We start from the raw sequence: 26,478 nt of genomic DNA, 5'->3' as shown, positions 1-26,478 counted from the left end.
CCGAAACTCCTAGCAATATATCTGCCAATAGAGGTAGCCACTACTATTTTCTTTGCGAACGTTCACAGATCTTCCACGGAATTCATTCAAAGCAACCAGAGGAGAGGAATCTGAAACCAGACCAAACCGATTGGTGTAGCAATACACGGGACTATCCACATGTGTGAGTACACAGAGCTGATTACCCGTAGTGACTGAAGACGCCAAACAGCACGGAGAGAAGACACTTCTCCCGGTGTCACTTTGGTGGTAAGATTTGCTCACACTTTACTCTAAACAGAGTCCTACAACCAAGAAAGTCCTGGTAAGATTCCCCGGGTAAGCCCGGCTGGTAGAAGCTGTATAAGAACTGAAAGTAACTGACCCTTCACTGTTTCACTGTTTTTACGGATTTTAAACTGCTCAATTATCAGTTTGATACTTTCATCGATACAATTGCACAATAATACGTCCAAAGAGACTTTTATCGATACAATTGCACAATTGTGCCCTTAGAACTGTTACTATTATGGCCAAAGAGACTATGTCCATAGAGACTTTGTAACATAAACTTTGTGCACATAATTAGACGCCTTAAATCAAGTCTTCTTTACTACACACTAAACTATTGTTTTTTCATTGTTTTTATATTGTTGTGGCCACAAATTGTTTATTTGCAATTTTGCTCTTATTTTATTATGCATGTTTGTATACCGATTCTTATTTTGTATTTTAAATAAATAAGAGATATTATTCTTTTATTATTGGATATATATTCACATATTTACGTATTGTCAACAGATAGCTTTTAGCGCCCCTTTTCCACACTTGTACATTCACCCTGATTTTCTAAGAAGTGGTTGCGGGGGACCCACTCTTATTTAAAGGGAACATTAGGATATAGAGATTGATATAGAACTTAAACCCATCTTTAAAAACTTTTCTTTATATTAGTTTTTTTTTTAGAATAGATATTTATTTTTTGGACAGCAAAAGAGCTGTGGGCACTGCCATATCAAATGCCCTTTTCAGGGAAATCTTTTTTTAGAATAGGGTTATTTTTTTAGATTAGGCTTTACTTCTGTTGTAGAATGGGGTTGTAGTTTTTAGTTGAAAAAGAGTTATGTCACAAAAGCCCTTCCAAGGGATATTGTTATAGTAACTTTTAATGTTAGTTTAGGTTTTTTATTTTGGGGTGTTTTTTTTCTTTAATGGGGGTCCTAGTTTTATTATAGGCATAACTGTGGGTGTTTTTTTTTTTGGTAGTGTTGTTTTTTTTGTAATGTTATTTCTTGTACCTTAGTGGGTGTTAGCTTAGAGGTATGGCAGGTTAGGTGTAAGATAGTTAAGTAGTGTAGGAGTGGTTTGCATTGGGGGATGCGGCAGGGGTTAGTAGTTTAGGGGGATTATCATGTCGGGAGGTTGTAGCAGATTAGAGGTTAATAGGTTAGGGGACTTGTTGTGTTGGGGGTTGTGGTGTTGTAGGGGTTAATAGGTTAGGAAGTGGTTAGGTCTTTAGGTTATAGCAGATTGGGTTAATAGGTTGTACTGATGTTAGGGCGCATAAGGGGTTAATAGTTTATTTTAGCATTGACTTTATATCCTATGTTAAAATAATATGCATTGTCATGTATAATGCATATTATTTGGAGTATTGTATCTCATTTACAATTTAGTTATTTTTTATTGTTATTTCTATTATTTTATTAATTTTAAGCATAAATATATAATTTAAATAATATATTTATGTTTAAAATAATAAAATGAACAATAAAAAAATAACTACATTTTAAATTAGATACAATACTTAAAATAATATATATTATACATGTCAATGCATATCATTTTAACATTGGATATAAATGTAGCAACATAGCTCCTATAGTTATAATAGGGAGTTTTTTTTGTATACTTTATTATTCAGGTAGATTGCAGACATTAGGTAAATGTAGACGTTCTGTGGGAGCTAACAAAGCGTTCCAGTGGAAGTATAGGAAGACATGACTTAGGTGTAGGCAGTCTGTGGGAGTTAGCTGGGCATTTCAGGGGAGTGTAGGTAAGACATGGCATAGGTGTAGGCAGTCTGTGGGAGTTAGCTGGGCATTTCAGGGGAGTGTAGGTAAGACATGGCATAGGTGTAGGCGGTATTAGGAAGTTAGCTGGGCATTCCAGGGGAGTATAGCTAGAGTATGACATAGGTGTTCTGTGGGAGTTAGCTGTGCATTCCAGAGGGAGTAACCTGTACTTTGATTGGGATACATCAACAGCAGTGCAATATATTCCAATTTCTGAAGTACAGGTTACGTGTAGGCTGTCAGCCATGTTTGATTCCCAGCTTTTCAGTGGCGAGACTTTACAGTGTGAGGTAGGTTACAGTTAGGTAACACAGGTATTATCTGAAGTGTTTCTACACAGAAACTGTGTTTGGTTTCAGTGAGAGCACTGTATGCGCTGTGTAGGTACACTTCAAATACACGCCCGCAGAAAGTGCCCACAAGTGGCGATGTCAGAGATGTATTGCTGATGTAGCACTCCCCATTATATCCTATGGGATACACATCGCCACTGGCCGGCACTTCGCGGGTCTGCCCCTTTTTATGAAAATATATTGACAGACTGCAAAGCCAATGAGGCCAGAAAGGCAGTTTCTCATTAGTCTGTCAATGATTTGAATATTGCGGCCAGTATCTGCTGTTACTAGTATTAGCAACAAGAACCTAAACGCCTAGATTTAGAGTTTGGCGGTAGCCATCAAAACCAGCGTTAGAGGCTCCTAACGCTGGTTTTTACCGCCCGCTGGTATTTGGAGTCAGTCATTAAAGGGTCTAACGCTCACTTTGCAGCCGCGACTTTTCCATACCGCAGATCCCCCTACGCCAATTGCGTATCCCATCTTTTCAATGGGATCTTTCTAACGCCGGTATTTAGAGTCTTGGCTGAAGTGAGCTTTAGAACTCCAAAACTCCAGCCGCAGAAAAAAAACAGGAGTTAAGAGCTTTTTGGGCTAACGCCGGTTCATAAAGCTCTTAAGTACTGTGCTCTAAAGTACACTAACACCCATAAACTACCTATGTACCCCTAAACCGAGGCCCCCCCACATCGCCGCCACTCGATTAATTTTTTTTAACCCCTAATCTGCCTACCGCACACCACCGCCACCTACGTTATACTTATGTACCCCTAATCTGCTGCCCCTAACACCGCCGACCCCTATATTATATTTATTAACCCATAATCTGCCCCCCTCAACGTCGCCTACCTACACTTATTAACCCCTAATCTGCCGACCGGACCTCGCCGCTACTATAATAAAGTTATTAACCCCTAATCCGCCTCACTCCTGCCTCAATAACCCTATAATAAATAGTATTAACCCCTAATCTGCCCTCCCTAACCTCACCGACACCTAACTTCAAGTATTAACCCCTAATCTGCCGACCGGACCTCACCGCTACTATAATAAATGTATTAACCCCTAAAGCTAAGTCCAACCCTAACACCCCCCTAAGTTAAATATAATTTAAATCTAACGAAATAAATTAACTCTTATTAAATAAATTATTCCTATTTAAAGCTAAATACTTACCTGTAAAATAAACCCTAATATAGCTACAATATAACGAATAATTATATTGTAGCTATTTTAGGATTAATATTTATTTTACAGGCAACTTTGTAATTATTTTAACCAGGTACAATAGCTATTAAATAGTTAATAACTTTATTAATAGCTACCTAGTTAAAATAATTACAAAATTACCTGGAAAATAAATCCTAACCTAAGTTACAATTAAACCTAACACTACGCTATCAATAAATTACTTAAATAAAATACCTACAATTATCTACAATTAAACCTAATACTACACTATCAATAAATTAATTAAATACAATACCTACAAATAAATACAATTAAATAAACTAACTAAAGTACAAAAAAATAAAAAAGAACTAAGTTACAAAAAATAAAAAAATATTTACAAACATTAGAAAAATATTACAACAATTTTAAACTAATTACACCTACTCTAAGCCCCCTAATAAAATAACAAAGCCCCCCAAAATAAAAAAATGCCCTACCCTATTCTAAAATTAAAATAGAAAAGCTCTTTTACCTTACCAGCCCTTAAAAGGGCCCTTTGCGGGGCATGCCCCAAAGAATTCAGCTCTTTTGCCTGAAAAAAAAAACATACAATACCCCCCCCAACATTACAACCCACCACCCACATACCCCTAATCTAACCCAAACCCCCCTTAAATAAACCTAACACTAAGCCCCTGAAGATCTCCCTACCTTGTCTTCACCACACCGGGTCCCGATCGGTCCAGAAGAGCCTCCGAAATCTTCATCCAAGCCCAAGCGGGGGGCTGAAGAGTGACGTCCATCCTCCGGCTGAAGTCTGGATCCAAGCGGCGGCTAAAGAATTCCATCTTCGGGCAGAAGTCTTCATCCTATCCGGGCAGAAGAGTCGATCCGGACCGGCAAACATCTTCATCCAAGCCGCATCTTCTATGTTCTTCCATCCGATGACGACCGGCTCCATCTTGAAGACCTCCGGCGCGGATCCATCCTCTTCTTGCGATGTCCTAAGTCCGAATGAAGGTTCCTTTAAATGACGTCATCCAAGATGGCGTCCCTCGAATTCCGATTGGCTGATAGGATTCTATCAGCCAATCGGAATTAAGGTAGGAAAATTCTGATTGGCTGATGGAATCAGCCAATCAGAATCAAGTTCAATCAGATCAGCCAATCAGATTGAGCTCGCATTCTATTGGCTGATCGGAACAGCCAATAGAATGCGAGCTCAATCTGACTGACTGGCTACGCGGGTCGTTACCGACAAAACTCTAAATCTAGGCGAAAGTGTCTAAACACATAAGGAGTAAGAAAGTATATTCAACATTGTATACTTTTATTTCATATGTCTACCATCCAAACATTTTTGAGTTTGAGATGTTTTAACCATGGATTTTGTATCATCTTGTTTTGTATTTACTTACTGACCCTAGTAAAAATATGAATTTAGACTATGTGGATTTTTGCAAATGCAATTTTTTTGTGTACATATATATATATATACTTTTTATATATTTTGTGGTGTTTTTTTTTTAAACATGATAAGAAAATATTATAAATAGTAGGAATAATAACAAAATTTATGCTTACTTGATAAATTCATTTATTTCAAAGTAGTGAGAGTCAATGAGCCATTACTCCTAAAAATTGAACACCGGGCCACCAGGAGGAAGTAAAGATATCTAACTTTGCACAAGCTTTTAATCCCTCTCATCTCTCTGATATCCCAGTATAACGTATAGCCGAGTAAAGGAGAATAATAGAGACGTATGAAAAAAAGTAGGATAAATGAGGTTAATAATAAACTGCTGCCAATAGAAAAAATTAAAGCGGTCTCATGGACACTTTGAAAGAAATTAATTTATCGGATAAGCATACATTTTGTTTTCTTTGATAAGGTGGTGAGAGTCCTTGAGCCATTACACCTGGGAACTAATACCCAAGCTGTGGAGTCCACTAGTTATTGGGTGGAGAAAGTTAAGACAGGCACCTAATTACCAACCTCAAGACTGTAGGAATGGAATGAATCATAGATTGTAAGAAAAAATCTTTTCCTAAATAAGAAATAAGATAAGGAATATCACAAGGAAATGCAAACAAACCAGACACCTTTACTGGTGAAAGAAGCTTAAACCATCCATAGGTTTAAAAGAAGAGCTTGTAATGCTATTATAACCACTACGGTTCTTAGAACTAACTATTAGACTTACCGAGACTTAATCTAGAACAAAGATTTTAATGTCAGAACTTATAAAAAAAAACTAGCATATAAGCCCTCGAGTTAATAGATTGTAAAAATTGAAAAATATATAGATACTGTAGTGGTAAAAAAGAAATAGGAATACTGGACATCCAATCTAGATCTGCATAACAAGATCTGCATGAGCAATGGCAATTACTGATTAGCAAAAGAGCTTGATATTTACTATGCCTTTAAGTGGTAAAACAAATGAAGGAATAAAAGGAAAGTTAATTGAAATACCAAATAGCTACAGGAGCCATAGAAACTATTAATAAGTATCTCAGGATCTGGCAAAGCATCTGGAAAACAGAGGTTTAAACAGGAGATCATAAGGTCAAAATGTGAAATATGACATAGATTCACCACTGTTAGAAAACCCCTTGAAGGAGAAATGCTTCCCCCAGATGAAGAAATTGTAAACTGTAAAGCTTCACTTGCAGCAGTAGAAATTATAGTCCAAGAGGGACGAATAAAAGACGCCCGCAGAGGACTGGAGTGGTGACTAAACCACCAGAACAGAGAGTTTAAAAACTGGAGACCAAAAAGTATTACAAAGAAATTAGTAAGCCAAATTAATTGGGCTGATGTACAGCATGCAAAGGGAAAAATAACTGATGGTGAAATCATTCACCCCAAACTTCCAAACATATAGCTAATCATGGAAGAAAGAACAGGCTATTTGGACTTGGATCTGCATTAAATGGGGATGAAGGACCAGTCCCAGTGACACCTTTGGCAGGCTTGTTACCACAACTCCCACAGGTGAATTACATTTCACAGGTAGTACTCTCCTATGCCCCTCTCTTCACAGTTTCACCTATCTTCTAAAAAAAAAATCCTGAACACCTCAAACTTCACCTACTCCTGGAGAAGAAAAGAAAAGTCTGGGATATCAGAATGATGAGAGGGATTAAAAGATTATGCAAAGTTTGTTATCTTTACCTCCTTCTGGTGGCCAGGAGTTGAATTTCCAGGAGTAATAGTTCATGGACACTTTATGAAAGATAGTTTTTCTGATACTCCATTTTAATGAAAAAGAAAGATTAATTAAACTACTAATCCTTTTGGCCATTATAAAAATGCCCACTTATACTTGTTGAGCACTGCATAGGTATGTATTTGGGCAGATCATCACCATTATCCTGATGACCACCTGAAAATTAGAGGGGGTGTGGCCCATAATTTAAAAGAGGGGATATTCACATGAGGGGTCCTAGAGGGTGAAATACGTGTCATATAATAGCCTCTCTGCCCCACCACTGAAAATTATCTGTGGTGCAGGTGATCACTGTTTTTAACAGTGATCACTTGGATGCTAGGGGGGACAAGTGATCACTCATTTGAAAGATGAAATTTTGTACTTTCAAATGAGGGAATTGTCACAAACAGGTGAGGAGATAGGGGATCTGTTTAAGCCCCCTCCATCTCTGTGTGAACAGCTTTTTACAGCAATAATTTGCATCCTACAGGGGCATTAGATTCCTATTTTAAAAGTGTCTAAGGCCTGGGGGGCGGAGCCTACTGTTGAAGCTGCAAGACGTGTTTTTGAAGAGCTCCTGACTTTATTTAGTATTTTCATTGTTATATTATTAATTTTACTGCAGTTTTGCACCACAGCTGACTTGAATGACTCAGGAGGTACATTCTTACACTTCAATCATGACATATGCTCTTCAACTTAATTTTTCAACTACCGAGGGTGATTTCTAGCAGTGCGACCGCAATTGTTGTCAAGAGCCAATGAAGTTTGGGCTACCGCATATCACCTTCCCCGAGTATCTGGGTTATAAGCCTGTGTTGAAGTACATAGCACTCCAAACAACTGAAGCTACGCTATATCAGTCACGCTACTATTTATTATGGAGGTCTTCTTGGCACGAGTACATGCCCTCTTTGTGGACTTTGAAAAGGTAATATTCAACTGTTTAGACAACTTGATGCAGGTGACCCATTTGAGGATATAGAAGAAATAGCTCATACAAAACTATCTCCAGGAGTTACGATACCCAAGGAACGGCTAAGACAGAGTACAAGGCACATTGAGCTATTATTTGAATACCCAACTACGACTCTGGCTATACATCTAGAGGGTCCACCTCCTCAAGTGGACCCAGCCTTGTGGGCTTGCGCTCACCCTAGAGAGTGGGTTCCAGAGAAAATAATTCCAGACTTGCTGGACGGAGCTGGGGAGCTACAGCGCAATGCAGCATTCATACCGGTTTTACATTTCTGTATGGTCGCCGGTGAAAAGACCACTAAATACGTCCCTAGAGCAGCAAGATATGACATATTAGCCCTGATGCCTGATCTATTTTCCCAGGTCACCAAAGAGCTAGATCCACAAGTCTGGACGAAGCCCAGTGCTATCCTTTTGGAGCAGATCGAACTATATCAGCTTGTGAGTGAAGCTCCTTTGCTTTTCAGGCAGTGGTTGTGGAAAGAGGGAGACTTTTGGTTCCAGCAGAGAGTAACAGTACCAAAGTTAGGTGTGGCCTAATGTTTGTATGCTCTGTGAGGAAGAATTACTGAAAGTAGCGGTATACCATACATGTGTCACACCACTCTAGCCATTGCTAGGGGCACGGTGTCTCCTTCCATGCTCGTTGCCTAGGGCTGTGTTGGGTCTGGAGGCATGCAGCACTGACGTCATCACCGCACGCTCCTCTCCCTCTCTGATGCAGGTCAGATGCTTGTAGCGCGAATCCTACACCTATGTAAGTTTCCTTGTACGATCTATCACTGCCCATGTATAGTTGTTACTTTGTGTGCTCCTGGGTGTGATAAATCGTACTTTTCTTACTGCCTTATTGTTATACCGCTGCTGAACTCTGCCTGTCTGACTACTCTGCCTCTTAAACCCCTAAATTGCTGGATTTATATACTGCTGCTGAACCCTGCCTGTCTGACTACTCTGCCTCTTAACCCCTAAATTGATGGATTGATTTACTGCTGCTGAACCCAGCTTGTCTGACTGCTCTGCTTATTAACCCCTGTTGTTCTGGATTGCCTCTTTGTTGCCGAACCCTGCCTGCCTGCCCATTCTAGTGGTTTGCCCTTGGACTGCTTTACTGTTGCCAAATCCTGCCTGCCTGACCATTCTAGTGGTGTGCCCTTGGACTATTTTGCTGTTGCCAAACCCTGCCTGCCTTACCATTCTAGTGTTTTGTCCTTGGACCGCTCTGCCGTTGCCGCTGGGGACTGCCCTGCCTGTGGTGAGTGCCGCCTTCCTCATCTTACTAACTTTCTCTGCTCTGGGATATTCCCTATCTTTCAAGCTTGACGCCGGGATAACAAGACTACTGTCCGAGTTCGGTCTGATAGAGGAATATCCCACGAGCATTACATTATACTTGGGCCATGGAGCCAGATGAGTTGGCACGAGCTGTTTATCTTCAGGGACAGATGTTGGGAACCCATACCACACAGTTGCAGAATATGGATTCCAAGCAAGAGGCTATTACCCCTCAACTCTCCTTTCTAGTTACAGCGAGGGATACCGATCCTGTTGTTTTACCACCAGCCCCTACTCCTAGTACTGTTACTTCTTCCTCTGCTTCTGGAAGTATACCCCGGATACCATTGCCTGACAAGTATGAAGGTACTACTGATTGCAGGGGCTTTCTAAACCAATGCAGGCTGCACTTCCGCAATGATCCTCACACCTTTCAGTCTCACCAGTCAAGGGTCACCTTTATCATTTCCTTACTGAAAGACAAGGCCCTAGCCTGGGTCTCTCCCCTTTTGGAACAGAACGCTACACTTCTACATGATGCTGATGAGTTAATTTCTGCTTTATCTTCTGTGTTTGGGGCTTCTTGCCATACCTCTGCTGCAGAATATTCTCTCCTAGATCTCCACCAGGGCAATAGAACTGTGGCACAATTTGCCATCGAGTTTCGCACTTGGCACTTGAAACCACTTGGGATGGCAGTGCTCTCAAGGCAGCCTTTAGGAGGGGTCTGCATGAATACTTCAAAGATGAACTCACTTATCGTGATATTCCTTCTTCTATGAATGACTTTATAACTCTTTGTATCAGTCTGGACTCTTGCTTTCAGGAGAGACAAGCCGATAGAGACAGAACAAGGAGGGTCCTTCCCTCCCGTCCTCCTGTTGCCCAGTTTCGGCAGCTTCCGCTACCCCTTCAGCAGCTCCAGTTACCTCAGTAGAGGAACCCATGGATCTCTCCTCCTTCAAACCTTCAGAGTCTGAAAGACAGAGAAGAAGGAGACTGAGACTATGCTTTTATTGTGGATCTATCTCCCACCAACTAAAGGACTGTGACATTCGGCCGGGAAAAGCCAATGCTTAGGGGATAACACAGGGGTACCTCTAAGCATGATCTCTACTAAATCCCCTCACTCCTCTCGGATCCTGGTACCTGTTACCCTTACCTTCCGTCAGAATACTGTCCACACTCAAGCCTTTGTTGATTCAGGGGCAGCTGGGAACTTCCTGGATCACCGTTTCATGATTCAAGCTGGCTTGCCTCTTCTGCAGACAAGACATTGTCTCAAAATAACTACTCTGGATGGCACCCCCCTTGGTTCAGGCTTGATCCATTTTGAGTCAGCACCCCTGACCCTGACTGTGGGGGTACTTCACACCAAACAGCTGCAGTTTGAGGTCATTCATTCCCCAGCACAGCCTGTCATCCTTGGTCTTCCTTGGCTTCGGATACACAATCCACAGTTCAACTGGACTGAGGGACATCTGGCCTCCTGGGGTACCTCCTGTTTCCACTTCTGCCTTGCTAAAGTCACTCCTCTGCCCCATATTACACAGACTTTGCGGATGTGTTTGAGATAAAAGCAGCCAACATGCTGCCACCCCACCGTCCTTATGACTGCAAGATCGACCTCTTTCCCAGAGCCCCACTTTCTAAATGGAGGACTTATCCACTCTCCAAAGCTGAAACCAAATCCATGGAGGAATACATCCAAGAGAACCTAGCTAAAGGTTTAATTCGCCATTCCTCCTTTCCTGCTGGGGCAGGCTTCTTTTTTGTCAGTAAGAAGGATGGCGGGCTCAGACTCTGCATCGCTTGCAGGGCCTTGAACAACATAACCATCAATAATCGCTATCCCATACCATTAATCACCAAACTGTATGACTCACTCCAGGATGCTCGCTTTTTCACCAAATTGGACTTACGTGGGGCATACAATCTGATTCGCATCTTTCCAAGCCACAAATGGAAGACCACCTTCAACACGAGATCTGGGCATTACGAATACCTTGTAATGCCCTTTGGGCTGTGTAACGCCCCTGCAATCTTCCAGGCATTTGTCAACAATGTCTTCCGTGACCTCCTCAACAGCACTGTCATCGTCTATCTGGATGACATCCTTGTTTTCTCTTCCAATTTGGAGGAACATCATAGACATGTGAGACAGGTGCTTCTATGTCTCAGAGAAAATTTTTTGGTAGCCAAGCTAGAAAAATGTGAGTTTGATCAAGTTCAGATCCAATTCCTTGGTTATGTCATCTCGAAGGAGGGTTTTGCCATGGATCCTACTAAACTCACCGCAGTTCTGGAATGGCCTCAACCTACTTCTCTAAAGGAATTACAGAGGTTCTTGGGTTTCTCCAATAATTACCGCAAGTTTATAAAGAACTTTTCTCAAACAGTCGCTCCTCTCACTGAATTAACAAAACGGAGCAAAGACTGTAAATATTGGTCTCCCGAAGCCATAAGTGCCTTCTCTAGTCTGAAAAAGGCTTTCTGTTCAGCACCTGTGCTCTGCCATCCTGATCCTGACCTACAATTCACTTTAGAGGTTGATGCCTCCAAGATAGGGGCTGGAGCAGTTCTTACCCCAAGGGATCCTTTGACTTCCAAGTCACACCCTGTAGCCTTTTTCTCTAAATGCTTTACTCCTACTGGGAGGAACTACGATGTGGGTAATCGTGAAATCTTAGCCATTAAGATGGCTTTGACCGAATGGCGTTATTGGTTAGAGGCTACCACCAATCCCATTCAGATTCTCACCGACCACAAGAATCTGACTTACCTAGAGACTGCTCATCGACTCAATCTTCGACAGGCCAGGTAGGCCTTGTTCTTTTCCCGTTTTAACTTTGTGGTCTCTTATATTCCTGGGACCAAGAACAAGAAGGCGGAAAGAACAAGAAGGCGGACGCCCTTTCCGGTCAGTTCCCTCACTAGAGTGACTCCTCTGAAGCTCCTATTAAACACATCATACCCCCCTCCTTTGTGGTTGCTCAACTAAACACCACCCTTCTGCAAAGATTGCAACATGCCCACTCTAGTAAACCTCCTGGAGCCTCCGTGGCCTCCGATATCCTCTTTGTTTCTCTGAACCTATGCATCCCTGTGCTAGCCTGGGCTCATGACAGCAAACTCTCAGGACATCCTGGTTCGACTAGGACTTTCAGGTGTCTTTTCCAACATGTATGGTGGCCTACTATGAAGTCTGATGCTCAGGATTATGTGAAGACCTGCACAACGTGTGCTGCCAATAAAACTCCCTGATCTTTGCCTCCTGGCTTGCTCCAACCATTTTCCATTACCAAACAACTATGGACACACATAACAATGGATTTGATTGTGGACCTTCCTCCTGCTGACCACTATAGTTATCTGGGTTGTGGCAGATCGCTTTTCCAGACTGGCTCATTTTGTACCCCTAACCAAACTGCCTTCTGCCCAAGAATTATCGTCTCTCTTTCTCTTGCATGTGGTACGATTTCATGGCATTCCTGTGAATATCGTTTCCGACAGAGATCCACAGTTCATCTCTGCCTTTGGAGAGCCTTTTGTAAGTTGATTGGAACTACTGTTTCTTTGTCTTCTGACTACCATCCTCAAACCAACGGACTAACTGAGAGAGCAAACCAAGATCTTTAAACCTACCCTAAAGCCTTTGTCAATGCTCACCATACCAACTGGTCTGAGTTGTTACCCCTAGCTGAGCTGACAATAAACACTCATTGGCACTCTTCTCTTCGATGTTCTCCATTTCAATCTGCAGCAGGGTATCAACCTCGTGTCTTCCCTCTTTCTGCTCAGTCCACTGGGGTTCCTGCTGCAGACCGACACATCACTAGACTCACCACTCATTGGCAATGTATTTGCTCTCAGCTACGTTCAGCTGTCTCTAGTTATAAGAACTTTGCTGATCGTCATAGAGCTTCTGTACGTGCCATCCCAGTGGGTGAATGTGTTTGGATCTCTACTTGACACATTTGTCTACGTCAACCCTGTCACAAAATGGGGCCTAGATTTATCGGCCCTTACAAGGTCCTGAAAAGATCTCCTGTTGCCTACAAAGTGGCCTTGTCCAAAACCCTACGCATACACCCAGTCTTCCACATCTCACTACTCAAACCTTACATCAAGAACAGATATACCTGGCTCCAAGCTCCTCCTCCTCCGCTCCTGGTCCGTGGTGACCCTGAATATGAAGTAGCTAAGATCCTGGACTCCAGATACAGACGCAGACAACTGCAGTATCTGATACATTAAAAGGGTTACTCAGTGGCAGATCGTTCCTGGGTTCCTGCCTGTGATGTGCAAGGCTAGATACAGGGTCAGTGTAGACTGAGAATTAGCTGTACCAGAATTGCCGGGCTCCTAACTGCACTCCTCACAATGAGTGCAATTATACTAGGGTATTGGTTTGTATGGGGGTGGAGGCGGCGCCGAAGGCTCTCTGGCAAAAAATTATATTAGATTTAAATATAACTCTAGCAGTGGTTTATAATGCTACAAAGCTCATAGAATTCCCTCTAAAAAGATATTAACAATTATAAAAATGCAAGTTGCTGCAGGAATACAATATTCAAATTTTTTTATTTTTTTATTATTTCCATAAAAGTCAAATACTCTCAAAATTTGTACATGATATTAGTGTAAATCAAACGTTAAAAAATTCCATAAGATTAATGTACTAAGACACCGGTGTTCAATCTATCTAGATACTTAAAATTAAATGAACTAATTCTCCTTAAAAATATACTCTAAAACAACGTCACATGCAGTTATAATATATCTCCAATAGCATATATCCCCAATATCAATAATATGTTAGCAGCCTATTGTAAGACTAAATGTCTAAACGATTTGTAGATAAGGTAGCAAACTTTCAAAAAGTCCGGATTGAATGTAAATAGACTTCTTCTGAGGTTTCACAGTTACTGTTATTCCTTATATTTTTGTAGTAAAACAATAAGAAACCATTCAAAGTCTATTAAAACAGTGTATCGCACATTTGCAATATATGTTAAAGGTTACTAGTGACTGATGACATTCCTTGTGTGTTTACAAGTATCTTAGGTGACAGCCAATCAGATTGCCTGGTTCAATTACTTGGAATGCTTCAAACTCCACATATGGTAAGTCTTGTGATGAAATTCACTTACCCGGTGTTCCTGTAGTAGAGGCGGTCACTCTTCAAACCGCTCTCCTGGATTCCAACCGGTTCGTGCTGTGTCACTTGTAAAAAACTCACTCTGTATCTTCCTAGTGTGTACACTATTGATCCTCTGTAGATCTCTGCTCCTACCGTTTACCCAGCTGTTCAATGTATTTCTGGTGTGACGGTCCTGGGAGCAAAAGATTTCTGTGTCTCTCCTCAAAGCCGGATACTGGTCAAATCTACGCATTTCAGCTCTCCAGGGAGCCTTTGTCAAGATGCCTTCACCCAGCTGAGATCGCTTATTTAAAGGGTGTTTCATTAACCCTTTCCTTGTCTCCAAATTCCTCAATTTCCAACAGTTCATTTGCATATTTGTCACTGTTCTAGTAGTCCTAGCATTCAACCGGTTTTTATTAATAGTATATATATAAATCATTGAGAATGATTAATAAAGAACTTCAATACATTATCTTATTCCTAATAACAAATCTTGTTTTTCTACCTTATCATGAGAACTTCACAGCACTTTGCATTTTTTTCAGTTGAAACGTTCCTCTATAAAAATAGTCTAATGGATTGTAGCAAAAGGTAAATTTAAAACGATTACAACAGATGGATATCAACATGGGTGATATTAAAAATCTAGAAAACAATATTACAACTTAAACCAAAAATATATTTGTGATTTAAAAACTTTAAACCAGGCTGGGATAGAGCTCTTGACCTTTATAGTAGAGAACCGGCTTCTTAACCATTATACTATCATGTTCTCTTTGTGTCTTAAATTCATAATATACGTACTTAACTTATTCCTTAGCCTAATGTTTCTATTCAAAAAATTGTTTTATTTTTTATTTCTCCCTTGTATTCAAACCCTAGTACTTTTGTTCATGAGATCGTTGCCTTATCCATTATGCTAGCTCCCTAGTGTATCGTTCTAGTTCACTTTATATATATGTATATAATTTTGGACAATTTAAGCTTGTATGTTTTTATCAGTTTAACTACTATATTTCCTCTTTATGTTCTCTATAGTAAGCTCAAAAGAACTTTCATTTTATAGAATTGAAATATTACATAATTTATTTATTTGTAAAGATAAAAAAAATAAAAAAATAGAGTATTTATGTATAGTGAGGGTGATCTACATCGAACTCATGGACTTTTAGGTTATAGTTTTTATGAAAAACATAGTGCTCTAGACTACTAGACCAATCCTTAGTTATACCAGTTGTAGGATGTAAGTTTGTGATGTGGTTAAATTTTATTATGAGAAAATTAACCTAAACAATTTATATAAATGAATTCAGATCTATTTCACTGTTCAATCCCTTGGGGTGAAGGTTCCAAAGTTAAAAATGAACTCTGCTTCATGTTTTAACAATTTCTTTCCTATGTTACCTCTTCTTCCATCTGGTACTACTTTTTTAACCCCCCAAAATTTTAAAGCATCAGTGTTGCCCTTATGGACATCTTTGAAGTGTTTGTACAAAGTAGTGTCTTCTCTCTGGTGTTCTATGGCTAGGATGTGTTCACGTATGCAGTCTTTTAATTTCCGTCCTGTTTGTCCAAAGTATCTTAGATTGCAATTACACTGTAACATATAAATAATATTCATGTCCGTACATCTTATAATGTCTGTTATTTTAATAAGTCTCCCATCCTGTTATTTTAATAAGTCTCCCATCCTTATCTGACTTAATCTGCTTTAATTTTGTGCTGTGTTTGCAGTACTTACATTGGTGGCATGGAAAAAAACCCCTCAATTTTGTCTCCTTTTAGGGTTTTATAGCCTTTATCGCACATCTTCACTTTACTTCCAAATTCACTGGAGGCTAATATTGATTTAAGATTCTTTGCCTTTCTATAAATGAATCTGGGATTTCTCCCTATATTGGGCCCTATTAGCGGGTCTTTCAGTAGCAGATGCCAATGCTTTTTAATTATTCTTTGGAATTGTTTATGATTAGCTGAATAGGTTGTAATTAATGGTATGTCAAGTATCCCTTTTTCCTCTTCCTTTGAAGACTTCACTTTTTTTAGTAATAATTCCTCTCTGTCAATATTGTTTACTTGATTCGCTATTTCTGAGATTTTATTGGAGTCATATCCCTTTTGTCCAAATTTTTTTATAAGCACTTTTGACTGTTCCTCAAAGTCTATTATATGAGTGCAGTTTCTTCTTACACGTAGTAATTGACCCTTTGGGATGTTCTTTTTCCATTTAATGTGATGACAGCTCTCTGAGTCTATATAATTATTAGAATCGACATTTTTAAAAAAGGTCTTTGTTTTTATTTCATTATTTTTTATTTCTATTTCTATGTCTAGATAGTTGATTCTCTGATTACTACTTTCATAAGTAAATTTTAGGCCAAACTCGTTAGAGTTGAGATCGTCAATAAACAATTCCAATAGTTCTGTGTCTCCCCTCCATATGAAGAACAGGATGACAATATAACGTCTATAGAGCACAAGGTTCGCACCCCATGGGGATTGGTCTATGACTTTGTTTTCAAAAATCCCCATGAATAAGTTGGCATAACTGGGTGTGAACCTTGTGCCCATAGCCGTGCCCTTGACTTGAAGGAAATATCCATTCTCAAATTTGAAGTAGTTATTTCTCAGAATAAACTCAATGCATTTAAGTAGGAATTCACTCTGTGTGCTGGTCATCTCTGGATCTTTTTTGAAAAAATGTTTAATTGCTTGCACCCTCAAACTATGTTCAATGTTTGTATAAAGGGAGCTGACATCACAGGTGACCAGCACAAAATTGTCTGTTGCTAGGGGCGTGGCATCCTCCTTCCCTGCTCGTTGCCTAGGGCTGTGTCAGGTCTGGAGGCGTGCATGCAGCGCCGATGTCATCGCCGCACGCTCCTCTCCCTATCTGATGCCGGTCAGACGCTTGTGGCGGGAGTGGAGTCCCTTTGTCTAAGATATTGTTTATGCTCTGGTGGATGGAATTACAAACAAATGGGCTCTCACTCATATGTTAATGAGATGCCTGCTAGTTTAAAGGACCAATTCAAACACTCCCTAAAATGAACTGTGGTACAACAATGTTTATTAAGAAAAGAAATCCAATTTTGAAATATAAGAAATTAAAGGTTAGAATAGTGTATATAAGAATTGGCACATAAAATTGTGATAAATAATGCCCCACGTATCTAAATTTATAGAGAAATGAAATGTGTAAGGAAGGACATGTAAAAATGACCAGTATTGCATTATGTGTGTATAAGGACCATATGTTTTTAAAATAACTACTTCAAAAATCTGATGACTATATGTATAGATAAGTTAAATATGGAATTAAGTATATGAAATAACCGGTATGATATGAATATATATATGCTTGGGTATATATATATATATATATATATATATATATACACACATACAGGTGGCCCTCGTTTTACAACGGTTCAATTTGCGCCGTTTCAGAATAACAACCTTTTTTTCAGTCATGTGACTGCTATTGAAAATCATTGAGAAGCAGTGCATTGATTAAAATAGCCAGTAGGTGGAGCTGTCCGCTTGTGTTGCAGCAAAGATATGCAACCCAAGCACACTAGCAGGCTGAAATTAATGAGTGTAGCTAGCTAGACCTGAGCTATCAAGCAAATTTCAAAGGAACAAGATCTTCCTGTCTATAAATCAGTCCAGATTGGAATGCATAGAAGGAACTGTTTGCAAAAAAATGCAAGTAAAGTCTGTGTTGTGTGATTATTTTATTAGGTTTATAATGCTGTTTAGAAAATGTTTTTGTTCATTTAACTTAGTTTAATTATATATTCTGTGTTTTGTGATTATTTAATATGGTTTAGAATGCTGTTTAGCATTAAAGTCTTTATTTCAAAGTTTTAAAATTAATGTATTAGGTGTTACTTATGACAATTTTGAGAGGGGCCTAGAACCTAACTCCCTCACTTCCCATTGACTACCAAATTATAAACTGGGTTTCAATTTACAATGGTTTCGATTTACAACCATTTCTTCAGGAACCTAACCCCGGCGTAAACTGAGGGCTACCTGTATATATATATATATATATATATATATATATATATTTTATATATATATTGTGACAGGAACACTTTTAACCACGGTCTTCTAGGGCACAAATGCAGCACAGGACAATCCACTGTAGTTTAAAAAGCTTTATTTTTCACAGCAATAACAAACAGGCAGTTCATTTCCAAAAGAGGGAAATCCTTCCTCTGCAGCAAAGTTAAGTGCTTTTAAATGTGTCCCAGCACTTCACAGCATTCCACAAGTGCTTTGTAAAAATAATGTCCTTTTATAGTTCACAGGAACAAAAGTCTTTTACACAGTGTAACAAACACACACACCAGCTTCTGTAGCTGTATATCTCTCTCTCAAGGCCTAAGTGAGGCTGCTATTTAAACCCTCACAACTTATAATTAGCCACACCTGTGATTAGCTGCTGGACAGCTTCACAGCTGTCTGGGATAATGGCCCACCCTCTCTCCAATTATCCCAAACCCCAGGGACCCAGAACACAGTTTATCAACTGCATAATCAAATACACACTCTTTCTCCCTGGGGTTTTAACTGAAAGGAGAAATAGCATGTACAATGCTTGGTCTTAAATATCTTCCATTTATAACCAGGCCTTGCTTTCTGTCACATATCCTCCCCCCCAGCTCACACCCAGTGGGTTGAGCGACCATGGACATCAATGAATGTACCCGAGACAAACCATCAGCATTGCCCTGCAAAAGACCGGCCCTGTGCTCAACAGTAAAATTGAAGGGTTGCAAGCTAAGTAACCCTTGAATTTGTTTCCTTATTCTGACTCATCCATGTGAGAGGAGCATGATCTGTTATTAATTTAAATTTTCTTCCCAACAGATAGTACCTAAGGGTCTCTAAAGCCCACTTAATGGCAAGGCATTCTTTCTCCACTATAGAATAGTTCTTTTCCTGTGAAATAAGTTTTCTGCTTAGGAAAAGGACAGGATGCTCTTCTCCCTGACACTCCTGCGAGAGAACTGCTCCTAAACCAACATCAGAGGCATCTGTCTGTACAATAAAATCTTTAGCGAAATTGGGGGTTACCAAAACTGGATGGGCACAAAGGGCATCTTTCAACTGCTTAAAAGCTTGTTCTGCTTCTGGGGACCATTTTATCATAATTGGGGCCCTTGCTTTTGTGAGATCTGTCAAGGGTGCCGCAATTGTAGCGAAATTCGGGATAAACCTTCTATAATAACTAGTTATCCCAATAAATGCTCTTACTTGTTTTTTAGTTAGAGGCTGTGGCCAGTTCTGTATGGCCTCTATTTTTGTTGTCTGAGGTTTAACTAATCCTCTACCAATAGTATAACCCAAGTACTTAGCTTCCTGTAAACCAACAGTACATTTTGCAGGATTGGCAGTTAACCCAGCGGACCGTATTGCATCAAGTACTGCTTGAACTTTTGGAAGATGGGATTCCCAATCTGTACTATAAATTATAACATCATCCAAATATGCTGCCGCATAACGAACATGGGGTTTCAGAATTCTATCCATCATCCTCTGGAATGTTGCCGGGGCCCCATGTAAACCAAATGGCAACACCGTATACTGAAATAAGCCCTTTGGGGTTGAAAAAGCTGTCTTTTCCTTTGCTTGACTAGTGAGAGGCACCTGCCAATACCCTTTCGTTAAATCAATTGTAGTGAGATAACGTGCTTTTCCTAGCCTTTCTATTAACTCATCTACTCTAGGCATTGGGTAGGTGTCAAATTTGGAAACACAATTAAGCTTACGAAAGTCATTACAGAACCTTAATGAACCATCCGGCTTTGGAACAAGCACAATTGGACTGTTCCACTCACTTTGTGATTCCTCAATTACCCCAAGCTTTAACATTTTTTCTACCTCCAGTTTAATAGCCTTTCTACGAGCCTCAGGGACCCTATAGGGTTTAAGGCAGACCTTCTTCCCTGGTTCTGTTATTATGTCATGCTTAATAACATTAGTTTTTCTCGGTACCACAGAAAATACCTCTTTGTTTCTTCTAATAAAATCCTTGACCTCTCGCTTCTGATGTACAGATAGGGTTTCTGATATATTTACCTCTGGTTCAGTGACAGGGAGTTCTGTAGGTTTTAAGGCAACTAAAACTTCCCTATCTTTCCAAGGTTTTAACAGATTTATATGATATATTTGCTCAGGTTTCCTTCTCCCTGGCTGACTTACTTTGTAATTAACATCACCCACTTTCTCAATTATCTCATATGGGCCCTGCCAAGTAGCCAAGAATTTATTTTCAACTGTAGGGACCAGAACTAACACCCTATCCCTAGGTTGAAACACCCTGGCTCTAGCATTACGGTTGTAGCTGTACTTTTGTGCTTCCTGTGCTTTTCCCATATGTTCCCTTACAATGGGCATGACAGCTTCCATACGATCCTGCATTTGGGAAATATGTTCAATAATACTTCGATAAGGTGTTGTCTCTTGCTCCCAAGTCTCTTTAACTATATCTAGTAATCCCCTGGGATGCCGCCCATATAACAGTTCAAATGGGGAAAAACCTGTAGAAGCCTGGGGAACCTCCCTGATAGAGAACATTAAATAGGGTAACAGAAGGTCCCAATTTCTCCCATCTGTGTCAATTACCTTTCTTAGCATACTTTTGAGAGTTTTGTTAAACCTTTCTACTAAACCATCAGTCTGAGGGTGATATACTGAGGTTCTTAGTTGTTTTATGCCAAACAACTTACACAATTCTTTTGTAACCCTGGACATAAATGGAGTTCCTTGGTCTGTCAAAATTTCCTTAGGTATCCCGACCCTGCTAAACATTAGCATGAGTTCTTTTGCTATGGACTTTGCAGAGCTGTTACGAAGGGGAACTGCCTCAGGATAGCGTGTAGCATAATCAAGGATTACCAGTATATACTGATGTCCTCTAGCAGATTTAACCAACGGACCCACCAAGTTCATAGCAATTCTTTCAAAAGGCACATCAATTATAGGCAAGGGCACTAAAGGGTTACGAAAATCTTTAGCAGGAGCTGTAAGTTGACACTTAGGGCATGAAGCACAATAATCCTTGATGGCTACAAATATCCCTGGCCAATAAAACCTTCTAAGAACTCTCTCTTTGGTTTTCTCAACTCCCAAATGCCCCCCTAGAATGTGGTTATGTGCAAGATTTAAAACAGTGTTCCTAAAAGTCTGGGGCACCAAAAGTTGTTTAACAATGTCTGTTCCTTTCTTCTCTACACGATATACCAAATCATTAACTGCTTCAAAATAAGGATAGGGTAATACATTTACTGGCTGTGTCACAACATCATTTATAACCCTGATATTATTTCTTGCCTCTACCAATGTTGGATCCTCCCATTGGGCTTTTTTAAAATTACCAGGGCCACCAACCAGATCTATCAAATCATCAATATTTTCCGAGCTAGTACTTGGTACTTCATTACTCTGAGAAGGTTGATCACCTACTAATACAGGCATAGGGCAATAAATCTTATTTTTCTCCTTTTCAATGGAACCCCCTTCAAAATCAGTTTCAGAGAAAGGAAATACATAAATATCAGAAGTTTGACATATTTCTGGAGATTCCCATAACTCCAGAAATTTTGGAAAATCTCTCCCTATCACCACCTCATGGGCTAAATTTGGTACTACACCAACACAATATTTTAATTTACCACACTGAGTCTCAATCTCCACCTCAGCTGTAGGATATTCCCGTTTATCTCCATGAACACAGATAATTCCCATTTTTTCCCCATAATCTAATATTGCATCTGGTACTAAAGATTTAGCCACTAGTGTGACCATACTTCCTGAATCAAGCAAAGCCCTAGACACTTTGCCATTAACCATCACAGTACACCAATGGGAATCATTATTAACAGAGCTGTTGCTATTAGACAATAGTGAATGTGCAACATTACAGTCCATAAATTCATCTTTATCACAGTCTCTAGCAATATGCCCAACCTCATTACATTTAAAACATCTTACAGGTTGGTTATATTTAAATGTTTCCTTAACTCCTGGGGAAATGTCTCTGGTGTTTTGCCTATACACCTGCTGCTCTCTTATCCCCTTTATCCCCTGAACAGTCTTACCAGTTCTTGTAGAGCTCTGGGACTTGGGATTGTGGGGCTGATCCATTGAAGATTGTTGCAAAACTTCTCCGGAAGCTATAAATCTTTTGACCAATACAATCAACTGATCCGCTGTTTGAGGATCACCTTGATTAACCCACCGCCGCAGGGAAGTAGGTAATCCACGCTGAAACCGGTCCATCACCAGTAGTTCCACTATTTTGGTAGCCGAATTAACCTCTGGTTGCAGCCACTTCCTGGCTAGGTGTATAAGGTCGAACATCTGGGATCTTGCAGCATTATGAGATGAAAACATCCAGGAATGGAATCTTTGTGCACGGACTGCCGAAGTCACCCCCAGGCGTGCAAGGATTTCTGCTTTCAATTTCTCATAGTCACCGGCTTGTGCTGGCTCTAAATCAAAGTAGGCCTTCTGAGGTTCACCACTAAGAAATGGCGCAAGTATACTCGCCCACTCAACTGTCGGCCATTTTTCTCTTTCTGCTGTGCGTTCAAATGCCAAAAGATACGCCTCAACATCATCAGCTGCTGTCATTTTTTGAAGATAATGACAAGCCCTTATTACTCTGGAACCTTGGCTGCCACCAACATATTCAGAGTTCAGTCTTTCTGATATGGCTTGAACCTCTCGTTGCAGAGTCTGTGTAGCACTTTGCTGCTCCTCCCGGGTCTTCCTGAATGTCTCAGCTTGCACAGCAGCCATCTGTTGAATCAACAATTCAGTGTTCTCCTTCTGTGATTTAGCCAGCAGCATAGCACTCTCTGACTGGGCCAAGACCAACTGTTGTAGTGCTGCACTATTTTCAGCAGCTTTTCTGTTAGTCTCCTGCTGTATAGCATTAGAATGGATCAAAGCTTTAATGACTTCCTCCATGTTGCTTGCAGATTATTATGCCCACAGACATACAACGTGGTTGCCCGGATTCTCCACCAAGTGTGACAGGAACACTTTTAACCACGGTCTTCTAGGGCACAAATGCAGCACAGGACAATCCACTGTAGTTTAAAAAGCTTTATTTTTCACAGCAATAACAAACAGGCAGTTCATTTCCAAAAGAGGGAAATCCTTCCTCTGCAGCAAAGTTAAGTGCTTTTAAATGTGTCCCAGCACTTCACAGCATTCCACAAGTGCTTTGTAAAAATAATGTCCTTTTATAGTTCACAGGAACAAAAGTCTTTTACACAGTGTAACAAACACACACACCAGCTTCTGTAGCTGTATATCTCTCTCTCAAGGCCTAAGTGAGGCTGCTATTTAAACCCTCACAACTTATAATTAGCCACACCTGTGATTAGCTGCTGGACAGCTTCACAGCTGTCTGGGATAATGGCCCACCCTCTCTCCAATTATCCCAAACCCCAGGGACCCAGAACACAGTTTATCAACTGCATAATCAAATACACACTCTTTCTCCCTGGGGTTTTAACTGAAAGGAGAAATAGCATGTACAATGCTTGGTCTTAAATATCTTCCATTTATAACCAGGCCTTACTTTCTGTCACAATATATATATATATATATATATATATATATATATATATATATATATATATATATATATATATATATATCTATGTATGTGACTTGTACATTTATGTATTGTATATAAATATGTATATATACTGATTACCTGACCAAATTATACTCCCAGGTATCATCATGCATTGAGGAGTCATGACAGATTTAGATATACATATAATGAGAAACTATTGTAAAATACTATATCATTTATTATGGCTCATCTGTAACATACACTTATATATGAGATGCCTACCTAAAGAAATTCTATTTATGTATATGCCTTATGTATAGAAAAGTGTCTATCTAAGTCATAAGGATTTAATTTTAAACTGGTACATTTTAGTTAAACAAAAAAATATTAAATTAAATTAAATATATTTGCATGCTTGTAAGTAGACATGGATGTATGTATGCATATGTATGTATATATATATATATATATATATATATATATATATATATATATATATATGTGTGTACTATGTATATGTATATACATACATATACTATGTATATCTATATATGAATACACTTCTCTCTGTATAAATATATATATATGTATGATATATGAAAAATGAGTCTTAAGAAGAATAAATATAAGAAAGTTACACAAGTTCACTTTTATAGCACAAATCACCATCGCCATCTTGTGGTGAATTAGTAAAAGTACAACCCGCTATACTTAACATTGGGTGAATTATTCCCAAAAGTTAATTAGCATCCATCCAATCACGGCACTACAGATCCTCACACATCTGTGAATGGCTGTTAGAGATTAGGGCGGAGTTATTGTTCAGGATAAATTGGGTCACTGAGCATTCTCAGGGACACTCTGGGTTGCATGAAAGAAGGGTGGATACGCTATCCAATTTTCCTCTGAAATAGAATTTTGAATCCTGGTTGTACCCATTCTATATTTTTGATATCCTTGGACATTATTGCCTGTTTTTCCTGTGGACTAAGAGATTTTGTGGGACTGGATGCAGGGGAAACACACAGCTTGACTAGTGATAACCCAGGGCTTGGAGGAGCAAACATTTGGGGAAGTATAAAAAGTCTTTAATTATATATAAGCAGTTGTTGCATTTAAGGTCCTTATTAAGATTTGTATTAGATGATTATAGGCCCAACTTTTATATGTACTTATCCCTATAGTCTAATTTATATTGTCTAGGAATCTAATTCAGCTACCAATATCAGAAAATATTGTTACAGATAGTGCTCACTTAATTCAGTTTATTGTAAGAACAACCCTGGTGTTGTGTTTAAGTATATTTTATTTTAGTAGTTTTATATTCCCTAAAGTTGATACTTTTTATGCGTTTCTTTGGCTGTAGATATACATTCTGAATCTGACTGATTGCATTGTATTATTAAGTTACCAAAACATAATTTTAATGATAATATTGGCTAAGATTGTATTAAATAACTGTTGTTAGTAACACATATTGCATAAATGGTTCATGCTGATTTAATTTTACCTTGTTATAGATTGCAGTGTTAGATTTATACCCATAGGATCAAAGCAAAGTGTAGTAGCATATTTTATTTCATATTGTATCAGAGAATTTGTTTTGTGTATAATTAAATGGTATATCGCTTGTTAGTAGCTTATTTAATGTTTAATAAATCTGTATATATTTTTCCAAACTGAATCCTCTTTACTCCACAAATATAATTTGCCGTGTTTAAAAAGATATAACATGATTAGAACTACTAAAAAAAATAATACAAATATATTGGAGGTTACCGCTGAGATAGTTTTAATTATATCTGTAACCTTATATAAAATATATAACACGTTGGAGGTTACTGCGGAGATAGTCATAATTAATATTGTATTCTAAAATATATAACATCTTGGAGGCACTGCTGACAATCAGTGATATTTTTCACAGCAGTATTATTTTGTGTAGTAAATTTGGATTTTTAATAACAAAATTATATTGTGCAAACAGTGATTTCTTAGAAATTAAACAAGCGTTTTTATCTTATTAAATACCATGCTAAAAATAGCTATGGCCTCAACAAAAAGCGACTCTAGCGTTTCTGTACATGATGAAAATGTGCCCTCCCCAAGATCCTCTGTTCATGAAATGGTTCAGGCAGGAACTCTTAAAATCGAAGCCATGAGCCACCTCATAGACAGGCTTGATATTGGGGATGATGTATACACGTATATTAAGGGGTTTAAGGCTAAGGCCAAAGGTTTAGTTAAAGATATGTGGGTTGAAGATGGTGAATTATACCAAGTTTTACTGAAGCTTAGTAAATGTATGGAATTAAGAGGGCGTGACGAGATAATTTTCAAAACTTGGCCGATCCTAATGTATTTGAGCTGTGAGATGTCTAGCCAAATGGCAGGACAAAACATACAATTAGGACAGCTAAGGGGTGAAAATTATTCATTGCGAGAATTTGAAGAAGCTTTTGTTAATGGAAAGTTAGAGAATCTAGAAGCTAATAAAAAGATTTCTGCCTTAAATGAATATAATGAGAAATTAGTGGCTGAATTAAAAACTTTAGAAGAAGATTATGAAAAATGCCAAAATCGTGGGGCTGAAAAAGTATATGAACAGGAAATAAATGAATCAAAGACACAAATCAGCAGCAATAAGGAGCATTTGAATAATAACACTAGTGCTGAAATTATTAACTCCATTAAG

The sequence above is a fragment of the Bombina bombina genome, chromosome 1, assembly GCF_027579735.1.
Source record: "Bombina bombina isolate aBomBom1 chromosome 1, aBomBom1.pri, whole genome shotgun sequence".
Lineage (NCBI taxonomy): Eukaryota > Metazoa > Chordata > Amphibia > Anura > Bombinatoridae > Bombina > Bombina bombina.
Note: the sequence above shows the minus strand (reverse complement) of the source record.